The sequence below is a fragment of the Lissotriton vulgaris genome, chromosome 1_2, assembly GCF_964263255.1.
Source record: "Lissotriton vulgaris chromosome 1_2, aLisVul1.2, whole genome shotgun sequence".
NCBI classification, from domain to species: Eukaryota; Metazoa; Chordata; class Amphibia; order Caudata; family Salamandridae; genus Lissotriton; species Lissotriton vulgaris.
Window position 1 is genome coordinate 174,321,311 of NC_141686.1, and position 13,585 is coordinate 174,334,895.

The window sequence follows — 13,585 nt, forward strand, 5'->3', positions numbered from 1 at the left end:
TTGCTGGGGGACTGCCGAGCCTGTGTCTTTGCAAATTTTGAGGTTACATGAATCTCCTTATCCTGTTGGGTTTGCTTCCTATTATACTTCTCTTTTTTTGCTGATAAGAAGGCCTCTTTCTCAGAATCAATACCTTTCTGAACACTCGTCGTTTTATTTGATTGAGACTTGAGCTTATGTGTTACCTCTTCTAATGACTCCTTCCTCCCCTTTCCTTTTTTCGTCGCTCTTAAATTGAACTTTCTTTGTGCCTCACTACCTGGACCTCTTATTCGTTTAGAGTGACCATAATGCATATATTCACCTCTCCTTTTTACCAACATTGGCCATTTTGACACATAAACTTCATGGCCATCAACGTGAGCTTCATCAACTTGGCTTACAAGTGGGCTATCGGCTAATCTATCATCCCCCTCCCTCCCTTGACCCGTAGCCACCGGGTCTAAGACAGGTCTCAACATTGAAGGCATTTGGCCTCTAATGCCCTGTAATTCTCCCTCAATTTTAGAGAGGTACGTTTTTTGACTTTTCAGGACATCGTGGTTTAGCATCGTTATTTCTAACAATCCTTGTAGCGATTTTTGCACCATTAACATCATTTCCAACATAGAAACTGCCGGGGATTCTGATACTTCCAAGTTTATGTCCAGTGACCGGTTTTCCCCATTTGTGTCATTGCTTTTGTCCAGAACTTCCTGGTCATTGACTTCCCCCAAGACACTCCTTACAAATCCAACTGGACAACCGTCTGGGTTATGGGCAGAATCGTCACCATGGTTACGGGCCTGACTATCTTCCTCTTTCCCTTCCACCACCTGGTTGGTTAATCTTGGGGAGGAAGAAAGTCTCGGTGACATTATTATCCCCTTCTGCCCTGTCAAGGACAGGACTGATCGGTTAACCAAATCTATGGAGTCTACCAAATGACTATCGAATATTAGGGAGGATCCCTCTTTCCATGTTTCTTCCGCTTCTTCCGTTTCTGTAGTGTCTATAGTCTTTGCAGGAGAAAAAACCTGTTTAAAATGCTTCCCCACGAACTCCTTAATTGTACTAGATACTATGCTCCCCTTACTTCCTCCGTGTTGTACTTCCTCAGGAGCCTTGGGAGTTTTTCCTTTTAATTTTTGGGGGCGTTTTGATTTTTCCTTTACCCTCCGGGGAGAAGGACTCTCCTGGGTAACCTGTTGATTATCCCCATTCAGTTCTGCCTTCTTTGTATTCCCTAATGTGCTTTTATTTTTCCGTGGCGCCATTTTACTCCCTCTGTGTTTCTCTCAACATTTCAAACAGAGTCAAATTTCTTAAATTATTAAATTAAAATACGAATATTTCACTTACCTCTGTTGTGCCTACTTCTTGTGCTTGTGCTCTTGCCCGTGCCCTTTTCTGTTTTTCTTTGTAGGATTATCGCTTCTCTCTCCACTCGAGGTTTTAATTATTTAAGGTTATGTTTGAGGCTGAAAAGTCACTCAAAAAACTCACCCAAGCAAGCTCCTACTTCCTTGCCCCTACTTCCTTGCCCCCCCCCTCCTCTACCTTCTGTTGTTCAAATGGGCTCAGGAAGAGGCGTGGGAGCTTTTGCTTGATTCTTAATTTTTAAACAAGATTCTGCTTGCCTGTGTCTGTGAATTCCCAAGACACTAGCAAGCCTCAGTAAATCCTTTGTGAAACAGCTGCGTGACTGGTGGAGGGTGTCTGGCACCGATTCTATAGTTAGTCACACACCCGGGCTCCGAGCTCCTCTTTACCTCGGTGCTTGTCTCGCTCCTTAGCTCACATCCAACCAAGCGCCTCAATTGACCTTAGAGTTCGCTTCCTTAATTAGCCTGTTTACTCTTCGCTTTCTGCTTTCACTTTTTACGGAGCTCTGCTCCTGCTCCTGCTCCGGTTTTCCACCTCCAGCGTTCGGCGTTCTGCGTCCGTTGGGCTCAAAGGGCACGCATGCGCAAACACACCTTCGGCAACAACAGAGGTCTAGTACAGTTTAGGAGACTTTTATTAATCTTTTTGCAAAAGAAAACATTACACATGTCATATAAATTGGGAATAATAACAGATTGACATAAAGCATAAAACATATACAATTATAGAGAAGTAAATGTAGTGAGGGAGAAAGGAAGAGCAAAAAAGAAGGGGGAGAGAAAAGAGCAGAGGGAAGAAGAAAGAAGAAGAGAAGAAAGAGGGAAAGTAGTAGAACTTGTGGGAATAGTAGCTAAGCAATCAACAAGGGGAGAAGGAAGAAAGGTATGTAGCGAAGGGAAGCCAAAGAAGATCAGATTTGATTTTTAGGGGCATAGAGGAGGAAGAAGCAATAGCAATTCTGTGTTCATCACAAATGAAATTCCACCATGTATGTACAGATAGTTTAGAATTATCCTTCCAACATGCTAAAATAACTTTAAAGGCAAGAGAAATAAACAAGTCCAATAATCTAGCAGAAGAAGAGACAATATCAATATCAGTGGAAAGAGAACCTATAAAAACATTCAATGGTGATATTGAGGTGGAAAAATGAAACATTGGCATGCAGATATTCCAAACATCATTCCAAAAAGATAAAACAGAGGAACATTCGTATAACTGATGTTTAAGCGTACCTATTTCTTTAGAACAGGACCAACAAAGTGGAGAAGATGACTGAGCAAACTTATTAATACTAACAGGAGTAATGACAACTCTATGATATATGAAAAACAAGGATTGAGTAATACGAGCAGCAACAGACACTTTGAAAAATTTGGACCACAAATGATCCCACATCGAGATAGATAGGGAAACAGCAAGGTCAGCTTCCCAAGCAATCTCTACATTTGATTTAGGGCGATCCTTAACATTTGATAGTAATATTGTATAAACAAGAGCAGCCTTAGGCTGTTGAATTGAAAATAAGGGGTAAAGTTGCGTGGTGGGAGTGAAAGCGGGAAAAACATCAGGAATTGAGAGGGACGATAAATGAGATTGAATGGCAGATGTGATAATACTGTATTCAGGCATAGACGATGAAGGCAAATGATATAAATTTTGCAGCACTTGGAAAGGAATGATGGAGTTATTATCAAAAAACTGATGGACAAATAAAATATCCTTTTCTTTCCAATATTTGAAATAAAACAATTTGCCTTTGTACTTAAGGAATTTATTATACCACACAACAGAAGATAAAAAACATTGAAGAGGAGATAGATCGGAGGAGAAAATATTGTGAAGCAATGTTTGGGAGTATTTTAAAATGGGGTATTTGGTCAAAAAAGAACAATGTGACATAAAAACAGTATGTGGAAATGAAAAATCTTTCCGGAGAGAGCGTTCTAGTAGAACCCAACTAGGCACAGGATTATCCAAAAAGTATATGCTAATGAAAAGGACTGTTTAATCAAGAAGGTGGAGTGGTACGTTTTAAAGTTGTGGAATCGAACGCCACCTTCATTTTTAGGACGAATCAATTTCGAGGGTGTTTATCATTCCACAAGAATTTGGTACAAATAGACATTATGCGTGAAAAATATGAAAGAGGGATTTTAAAAGGGAGCATGGAAACCGTATAAAGAAAATGTGGAGTAATCATCATTTTAATCGTATCTAATCTACCCCACCAGGATAAAAATAAGGGGGACCAGATTTGGAGGAGGGATTGGATTTTCTTCAAAAGGGAGTCAAAAGTAAATTTGAGAGTATCAGCTAATGAAGACGAAAACCAAATACCAAGGTATTTAATTTTGGAAGGACACCATGCAAATTCAGTATTATTAAACATATATTGGTCGCAAAGGGGATTTAGGGGCAAAGCTTCCGTTTTGGAAAAGTTAAGTTTATAACCCGATATAGAGGAATACAACCGTACCTCATCCAAAAAATGTGGAAGAGAAGTAGTGGGGTCAGCCATATAGACCAGAACATCATCCGCTTAAGCAGATAATTTAGTTTCAGTAGAGGAGAGTTTGAAGCCAGTAACCCTAGGATTGGAGCAAATCCGTTCTAAAAAAGGTTCAAGACATAAAATAAATAATAAAGGGGAAAGCGGGCAACCTTGCTGGGTGCCTCTAGACAGAGAAAAAAACCAGGAGAATTGATTATTAACAAAAATACTGGCCTGGGGAGATGAATAAAGGAGTTTAACCAAGGAGGTAAAAGAGGGACAAATTCCAAACCATTGGAGGGTGCGAAACATAAACTGCCAGTTAATGCGGTCAAAAGCTTTTTCAGCGTCTACACACAGAGCTGCCATTGGGACCTTAAGATGTTTACTATGAGCAATAATATTGGATATTGAAAAACATGCAAGCATTGTCAGCATCAAGTCTACCTTTCACAAATCCCACTTGGTCTGTTTTAATTAGACGGGTAATGATAGATTCAAGACGCGAAGCCAGAATTTTGGCGAACATTTTGCAGTCATAAATAATTAAGGATATAGGGCGATAATTTTTACATTATGAATGATCTTTGTCGGGTTTAGGGACTATGATAAGTAACGCATCCAAAAAGGAGCCGGAGGCCTTAGTATCTGTAATGAAGGAATTGAAAAGTTGTAGGAGTTTTGGTGCAAAAAAAATATGAAAAACGGAATACAATTCAACAGGTAGGCCATCAGGCCCAGGGGCCTTTGCTTTTTTAGGAGAATTAATAGCCCGAGTAACTTCCTGTAGGGTAATGTCCTTCTCCAATAGAGCAAATTCATCTGTAAGGGGTGGAGGGGAGGAGAGGCCCTAAAAAAAGGGCGTCAAGTTTACATCAGAGGGGGGTGTATCATCAGTGTACAAGGATTGATAATAATTATGGAACATGTCTGCAATATCCTCATCAGACAAGACTAGTTTATTGAGAGAATCATTGAAAATCGGACCCACGTTTTTGCGTTCTGATTTGATTATTAAATAATTTGCCAGCATTTACCCTGCCTTATTTTGACCACCATGACATTTGGATTTGATTTTAAGAAGAGTATTACAGGCTTCATTAGTTATAATTTTATTAAGGTCCGTTTTAGCTAGGATTAAGTCCTGAAGGGCAGAGGGGGTTTAGAGAAGAAATAAGAATGTTCAAGCCTTTTAATTTTCTGAAGTTGTTCTTCATATTTCTTTCAATTAAGTTTATTTTTCTTAGAGACATAAGAGATAGTAAAGGCCCGGAGGGCAGCTTTCAAAGCATCCCAAGTATTAGGGATAGAGGTGTCTGATGGGTTATTAAAAAGAAAAAATCATTTAAAAAACCCTCAATTTCTTTCATAAAGACAGTATCAGACAAGAGAAATGCATAACATTTCCAACGACTAAATTTAGAGGAAATAAGGGAGAGATCAAGGGTAGTATAAACAGGAGGATGGTCAGATATAAATATGGAACCAATTACCGATTTTTGTATGGATGGCAGTAAAGATTTACTAATCATGATGTAATCAATTCTTGAGGGGGTGTGGTGTACATTAGAGAAAAAGTATATTATAAAAGGTCAGGATTACACATTTTCCATGAATCATATAAAGGACGAGCGGCAATGGCAGATTTGAAACTCTTATGAGATTTGTCAGGTTGAAATTTACTGGAGGAGAGTCTGTCTGAGAAGGGGTCTAACCATTGGTTAGAAATTACAATGTCTGGACAGTCAATAGAAGAAATTAGGATTTAACATCTTTCCAAAATTTGGGATCAGGTCGTACTGGGCCGTAAATGTTGAGCAAGACCAAAGTATGATTCTGGATGACAACCTTAGCCAGTGCCCAACGTCCTTCATCATCATTTTGAGAGAAGACAATTTGAACATTTAAAGCTTTATGAAATAAAATAGCAACCCCCCCTTTTTTATTAACAGCAGGAGAAAACACAACTTGGCCCCCCCAATTTCGTTTTAACTTAATAGATTCTACATCAGAACAATGCGTTTCCTGGAGAAAAACAACTTGTGATTTAAGTTTTGATAGATGAGACAATACCTTCTGATGTTTGGCGGGATGACCGAGACCTCTTACATTCCACGAGACAAAGTTACACATGATGGTAGGAAGGGAGGATGGGTGACACATGGAGAAGACACACTCCAAGGTGATAACTACAAAAAGGGAAACAGCAAAGAAAAAAAAATCAGGTGAGGAGAGAACACCCAACATATTAATAATACTAAGGTAAATTGCGCCTTGATTTGGAACAAATAACAACAAAAAGTACAAATGAAGGAGAGATTGCTCAAGAAGAGAGTACCAGAGAAAGAGGGATAACAAACAAGAACACCAAAAAGAGAAAGAACATAAGATAGGAAAGGAAGAAAGGATACAGGTAAGGAGGCAAAAGAAAAAATCAAACAGATCAAGGCATAAGGGCCTGATCTGAGAAGAGCAAAACAACCAAGACGACAGGGACGAAGATACACCAAAGAGGGGACACATCCCCACGAGCTGCCAGAGAAAGGACATATACAGAAAAAAAGGATGAAATAACGGAGCCTCTAGAAAAGAGACAAGAACAAGAAAAAGAAGTCAAAAGAAGCCAAAGAAAGGAGAAGAAAAGTTACAATGACTGCCAAAAGAAAGAGAAACATTAATTAGCAGTGTCCATGCTGGAAGAGGAGACACTCTGCAAGTACGTGTGGAGCGCTTGTGGATCATCAAATAAGCGGGTACGACCATTATGCATGATCTTGCAGAAACAAGGATGAAGAATGCCATATTGAATGTTCAATTGTCTCATTAAGGGATGAAGATTCAAAAACTCCTTGCGTCGGGCATTCGTGGCAGTCGAAAGATCCTGGGAGATAAAGTGTTATGACCAGACCATTGGAGACGACGTTTAAGTCTTGCCGCCTTCAGGACCGACATTAACTCAGTGAACTCTAGAAACAACATGATAATGCCACAAGGCTTGGTAGCATTAGCGTTGATACGGCCCAGACGGTGAGCTCTCTGTATGTTGAGGGGATGAGACGAAGGTTGAAGATCCAAAAGGTCATGCAAGAATTTCTGTAGAAAAGCCACCATATCCGTACCCTCAACATTTTCCGGAACACCATAAACGCGTAGGTGTTCCTACAATTTAGATTTTCAAGGTCCTCGGTGTGTAGTTTCAGTTTATGAATCTCCTGTTCCAGCAAAGGGATTCTAGCAGATGCATCTTGGATATCACTTACACGTTGCTCCAGAGACAGAACCTTGCCCTCCATTACAACGCAATGATCCTCAATGTGTTGAAGCTTGTCATTTGTGGCGGTCATGAACGTCTGTAGACCCCGAACCTCCTCCAAAATGGAGTCTAGGATAGGATTTGAGGAAGACTGAATTGGAGAAGGGGGATCATTTTTAGGTCTCTTGGGTTTGGTGCCAGTATGGGACAATTTAGTAGTAGTGGAGTCATTAGCCATGATGTTAGCATGAGACTGTGCTGCAAAACGCTACACAGTTGAATATTATGGGGAGCACACTCCACAAAACTACAAATATCTGCACTACTGGCAAGAGCTTTACACGTTCATAAAACAGAGAGAGCAGCAGTAGTGGAACATCTCTTTTGCTTCTGAGTTCTTCTCTATTAATTCCACTTCAGACTCCTCTCCGGTAATGCTCTGGGATGCTTTTAAAGCAACAGCTAGAGGTTTTATCATTCATTTTATTTCACGGAAGAAGAAATGTTTTAACCTCTTCGCCGCTAATGACAAGGGTAACTCGTCATGGACTTTCCATTGATTTCAATGGAAATTATATGAGAAGAAGAATAATGCCTTAGCAGTAAAGGGGTTAAAACTAAAAATGCTCAGTTATTAGCCAAAATTAAGCGACTTGAATATTTTAATGCACTAACTCTGAAGCATCATTAAAAAATCTCCTTGAGGCAAAAATCTCTTTTAATAAATCATCCACAGAAGCTGCATCTTCTTATCTCTTAAAAAAGCAGTGCTCGTTATTATGGAGGTCAGAATAAGATGGGTAAACTACTTGCGGATTATTTAAAGATTCTTCGGGAACGGACTAAGAGTGAATCCATAGGTAACAATGATGGTGATTCATTATTTAAAGATAATTATATTCTAAATGAATTTGTTAGTTTTTATGAAAATTTGTACACACCGGAGCAACAACCTACCTCTGATGAACTCTCCTCTTTCTTTCATTCGATACATTCTCCTCCCGCTTATGACACTGATTTTACCTCCTTAGAATTGGACATTACATTATCTGAAATTAAACATGCTGTATCAAAATTGAAAAGGGGTAAAGCACCTGGCCCTGATGGTTTCACTATCGATTTTATGCTCACTTTACGTCCTTATCACTTCCTCATCTCTTATTACTTTATCAGTCCTTTGTTAAAGATGGTTCCTCTTCAGGATCCTTCCAAGAAGCTGTGATTTGTTTAATTCCCAAAGAGAATAAAAATCCTTCTGTATGTAAAAATTATAGCCCAATATCTTAAGTTAGTTTAGATTATGAAATTTTTGCAAAGATTCTTGCCCTTCGTATTGATCCTGTTTTACCCAACATTATTGGCCCGGAACAATCATGCTTTGTTAAAGGACGTTTATCTTCAGATAACTCCAGAGTTTTCCTTAATAATTTAAGTACGTCGTCTTCTCTTGACTATCCCATTGCTACGATAGCATTACTTACTGAAAAAGCATTCCATCGAATTGGTTGGGATTTTATGTTTCAGGCCCTTAAATGGATTGGGCCCCCTGCTAAATTGATTTCTCTTATTTCTTTATTATATTCTAACTCTAAAGCTTATATTTTGGTTAATGGGAAATCCTCTGAATATTTTCCTCTTTTTAGAGGAGTTCGTCAAGGCTGTCTTTTATCTCCTCTTTTATTTATAATTGCTTTAGAACCTTTTTTTACGAAACTTAGGTTAGATGACAGAATTACTGGTTTTAAACTTCAAACTTCTCATGTTAAAATGTCTGTTTATGCCGATGACATCCTTTTAAACTATTCCAATCCCTCCACTTCTCTTCCAGCTTTTCTCTCCCAGGTTGATTCCTTTTCTCAGTTATCAGGTTACCGACTTAACTCCGATAAATATGAAGTTCTTCCTCTAAACATTCTTTGTCTGAACCAGGATTTTGTTTCTACTGGTTTCTCTTGGAAAACCTCTAAAATTAAGTACCTAGGTTTATGGTTCTCCCCCACTATTTCTGAAACCTTAGAAGAAAACTTTGATTATCTTTCCAAAACTTTATCTGCATCTATCGATTGTTGGCACCCACTTTTCCTCTCTTGGTGGGGTCACCTAGACTCTATTAAGATGATGCTTTCTCCGCTAATTCTCTACCTTTTATCTATGCTCCCGGTACATATTCCTGGTTTCTATTTTTAAAAAATTGACTCTATATTAACCAAATTTCTTTGGAAAAATAAATTCCCTCGAATAGCTCTTACTGCTCTCAAAGCTGACAAATTCTCTGGTGGTCTCAAATTTCCTGATTTTAAATCATATCATTATGCTTTTTCTCTGAGACAATCCTCACGTTGGTTTTCTCCTGATCAATGTGTTCATCCTCCTATTTGGTTGAATATTGAGAAACACTTTATAGCACCTTTCCATTTTAATGAATCTCTTGCTTTTACTAATAATATTTTTTCCTTTCACTCTCAAGTGATCTCCCATAAACGTAAAATTTTGGCTCCTCTTCTTCCGTCCTCTTATCCTTCTTCTACCTGAATAGACCAAAAACCGATCTGGCATAATCACTTGTTACGTATCAAAGGTCGCACCTTTTATTGGAAAACTTGGAGTCTCAAGGGTTTAATCTGGATTTCACAACTAATATTTAGTAACTCCCCTTTATCCTGTTCCGACCTTCGGGTAAAATTTTCTTTACCTTCGTCCTGTAAATCTCAGTATGATTCCCTTTTTCCTCCTCTCTTACAATATCTTCTTTCCCTGCCAACTGACCCTGATGTTCCTACCAGATGTTCTAATATTTTTCCCCTATTATCTATTACTACATCGGCTTCTTCTCTTTATAAGAATCTGTGTTTCTCCTCTGACAGGGCCAAGGGTAAGTCTGAATTGGCTTGGAAAAGGATCTCGCAGAATGTTGGCCTGTTCCTTTTTGGGACAAGTTATGGTTCAAAATTCATAAAACGTCAAACTCTCAAACTCTTTATTTTATTTACAAACGCCTTCTTTTTACCCCAACGAAATTAGCTTCTTTTTCCACAGACTTTTCCTCTGCATGCTGGTCATGCAATGGCACTTCAGCTGATTTATGGTATATGCTTTTTGATTGCCCCTCTCTTTCCTGTTTTTGGCTTCTAGTTTGGTCCCAAATTAATAAAAATTCTAATACCCAAATCCCTTTTTCCATCTCCAATATCTTTTTAGGTTCCTTATCACCTTCCTGGCCTCACTCATCTCCCAATCCCTCATTAATTGACCTATTATTAGCAATAGGTCTACATTTGATAACTTCTAATTGGAAGCAAGCTGACAAAGCTACTTTCAGAGCTTGGTGGAATGCTGTTTGTTTTCATCATAGATTAGACACAAGCAATGCCACCCCTGTATCTTTATCCATTAAATCTTGTACGGCTCCCTTTATCCTCCTATCTAACTGACATAGCTTCAGCTTCTACTACTACAATTAATACTCTGGATGAAGTTAGGAAACCTCCATAATCCCTCTGTTGTCTTTTCAATTTTTTATCTCAGATTAATTTTGTTTGATATGTTTTACTTTTCCAGTATCATATTTCAGAATATGTTTTTGTAATATGCGTATTGTTGTTTTTGTTGTTGAATTACCATTAAGATTCAGGTAGTATTCTTGCATGTACTGTTATTTAATGATATTTTCCCCTCCCCTCCCTCTTTTCTTCTTTCCCTCTTCCTTTCCCCCTCCCTCCTTTTTTCTCAATCATAGCTTGTAAACTGTTTTACAATGTATAACTTTCTTTTTTCATAGTGAATTTCTCTCACATGATGTTTATTTTCTCTATATGTAATACTCTTTTCTTCAATAAACTTTGACTTAAAAAAAAGGAAGGCGCAAAGCGACATAGCAGGTACATGGCTTGCATTGCTCACTTTAGAAAGATGAACACATGTCTGAAGTGCGGAAAGGGTGTGGTAGGAAGCATAAACTGCAGAGTGGTGAAGAGGTTAAAGGCATCAGAATTAAACATTTCTTCATGTTCGAAATAGTGCGTGTAGACAGAAAAGAAGCTGGTGATGGGATGGTGACTGGAACATGGAAAAAACAGAAATGTGAGCACTGCATGTAATGAAAGAGAAAAATAGGAGTGGAGAAATTTGAAGAGGGGGAGTAAACTTAGGGATCGCTTAACACAATTTCACTCCTATGAAGAACCGTAGAAAAGTACTTCAATCAATAGAAACATGATGCTCTCTTACAGTCTAAATACCTTACTGACCAGAAAACTAAAACTAAAGACATTTACAACAAAGTGTTAGGTAATACTGTGTTACGTGGGTAATGAGGTCAGCATTCACAGTTTTCTCTGTGGTGGGAAGAATATTTCACTGGTGCAAATTGTATAACAGTTAGCAGCGGATTCGGGAAGTTTGTAGTGCTGGTGCGCATAGGGTACGGTGTTCCTCTATCAACTATTCCTGATGTGTATGTGTGGTCTGCCCACACTTCTGCATACTGTACTATACCTTTTGTGTGCTTGCTGAAGAAAGTTTGCCTCGTTAAAAAAAAATTTAGGAGTGTTTCTTGAAACATATTGCCTTGCTTATGTTCATGTGGTTCTGTGAGTGTCTCTGTGTGCATATATGTGTATGTCTGCCTTTGCCAGTGTGTGTTTAGCTTACACTTGCACTACTACTATTTGTGCTGTATTTGGCGAGTGTGGAGGAGTGTGCACCACTGCTGGTGCTTCACAGTCTCTGCAAAGAAAGCTTGCACTTATAGCATGAATTTATGTTTGTGTTGTGTGTTTGTGTATGTTATGTGTGTGAGTTGTGTGTATGTGTCTGTCTATTTGTCTGTCTTTCTTTTTGTCTGTCTTTGGCATGTGCACTGTTGTCACATGTGTTGTACCTGTTGTGTTTGCATGTAAAGGCATGTCATTGCACTGCTACTACATGTTCTGTACAAGTTCTTTGTGTTAAGGAATCTAGCATTGCATCAGCTCATCCTCTACCTCTATCGCCTTACAAAGTATTTCATTACAGGAAAACAAAGCAAATTGCTCTGTCAATGTTTGTTTTTACTTTGATGACAAATTCCCTGTCCATCTCCTTGCCATGCACATCAATGAAAGAACACCAGTTGCAGTCTATGCTGCAGCATGCTTTTTGTTATTTTGAGGAGCCAAACCATGTGGCTTGGCATCCAAATTTTGATTGATGGAAAGACCAGTTTCAGAATGTTGTTGCCAAACACAAGGACGACCATTCAAAACCCAAATCAGCCTAAAGTTATAAACACTAAGTACTCCACAAAGCAGTCAATTTTCCTTTCTTGAAGGAATAATATTAACAATTCTGCAAAGGTGACAAAGGTAATTGGGTCCCCTGTGCGTGCTGTGCTTTCAGTGTGTTTCACAGAGGTCCAGTCTGACTGTTCATGTGCAGTTTTCATGTTTCTCAGCTACGTCATGACTGATAATTGTGAAAAACCCAACTTTCCTCTGTGAAAGAGCTAGCTGTGTTAAACTGTCAACCACATTTAAGATGTTCAGCCTATGCCATAAAAAAATAAAGCAAGCTTTAAAGTGTATATAAAAATAGAAATAAAATATTTAACACTCAATTACCAGCCCATGTTGTACTTGGCCCTTTTGGCAGGTTCACCCCGAAAGTTTTTGCGTTCTCCAAGCCTGTTACTGTAACTCGGTGTTGGTGATTTTAGGCCTCTGCGCACTTTTTCACTGTGGTCCGGTGTAAAGTGCGTGCGCTCTCTGTGTAAGTGTGGTGAGACTGTCCTGCCCTCCCATAGGAATGCATGGGGATATGTGTGTCCATGGTAGTTCCTGATATGTGGGGAGTGCAGGGACGAGTTTGGTATGTGCGAACTGGTGAGGATAAATGCTGCGCAATGGTGTGTGCAGATTGAGTGTGGCTAGTGGAGAAGTGCCACTTTTAGAAGTTGGCATTTCTGTGTGCAGTGTGATGTGAATTGCCTGTCTGGCTTGTGAGTGACAGGTGCTGGCTGATGTGCTTGGCTCCAGGAGACAGGGTGAGGCTGCCCAGTGGTGAATAGGGAGATCTGCATGTAGATGGGAGGGAGGAGTTGCACCTGGGACCTGAATAGGGCTGTGCCTTCCCTCCACAATGCTGGCTCCACCCCCTGTGGTGCATCTGATGTCCCTAGCCTGTCCAGTGAAAGGGAGAGAGGGACTGAGCAAAACAAAGTCCTCAGGAGCTCCCCTGAACCAGTTGTAGCTGATTCTCCCATTGCCTGCACCCGTTAGACAAAAGAAAATGTAGTATAATTAAGGGGCTGTGACCCCAAGTAAATGTTGTTTGCGACTTGAATCTACCAGGGGTGTGCTGCTGCTGGGGCCCAGGGGAAGGCTTGCCTCCCTGGGCCCTGCCCTGCTCCTGGATGCATGGAGGTATTTTTCCTTTACTGAGGAGCTGGTTGCTCCATTTCTTTGCCCCAGGACTTGTGCAGCCTTTATTGCGCTCTG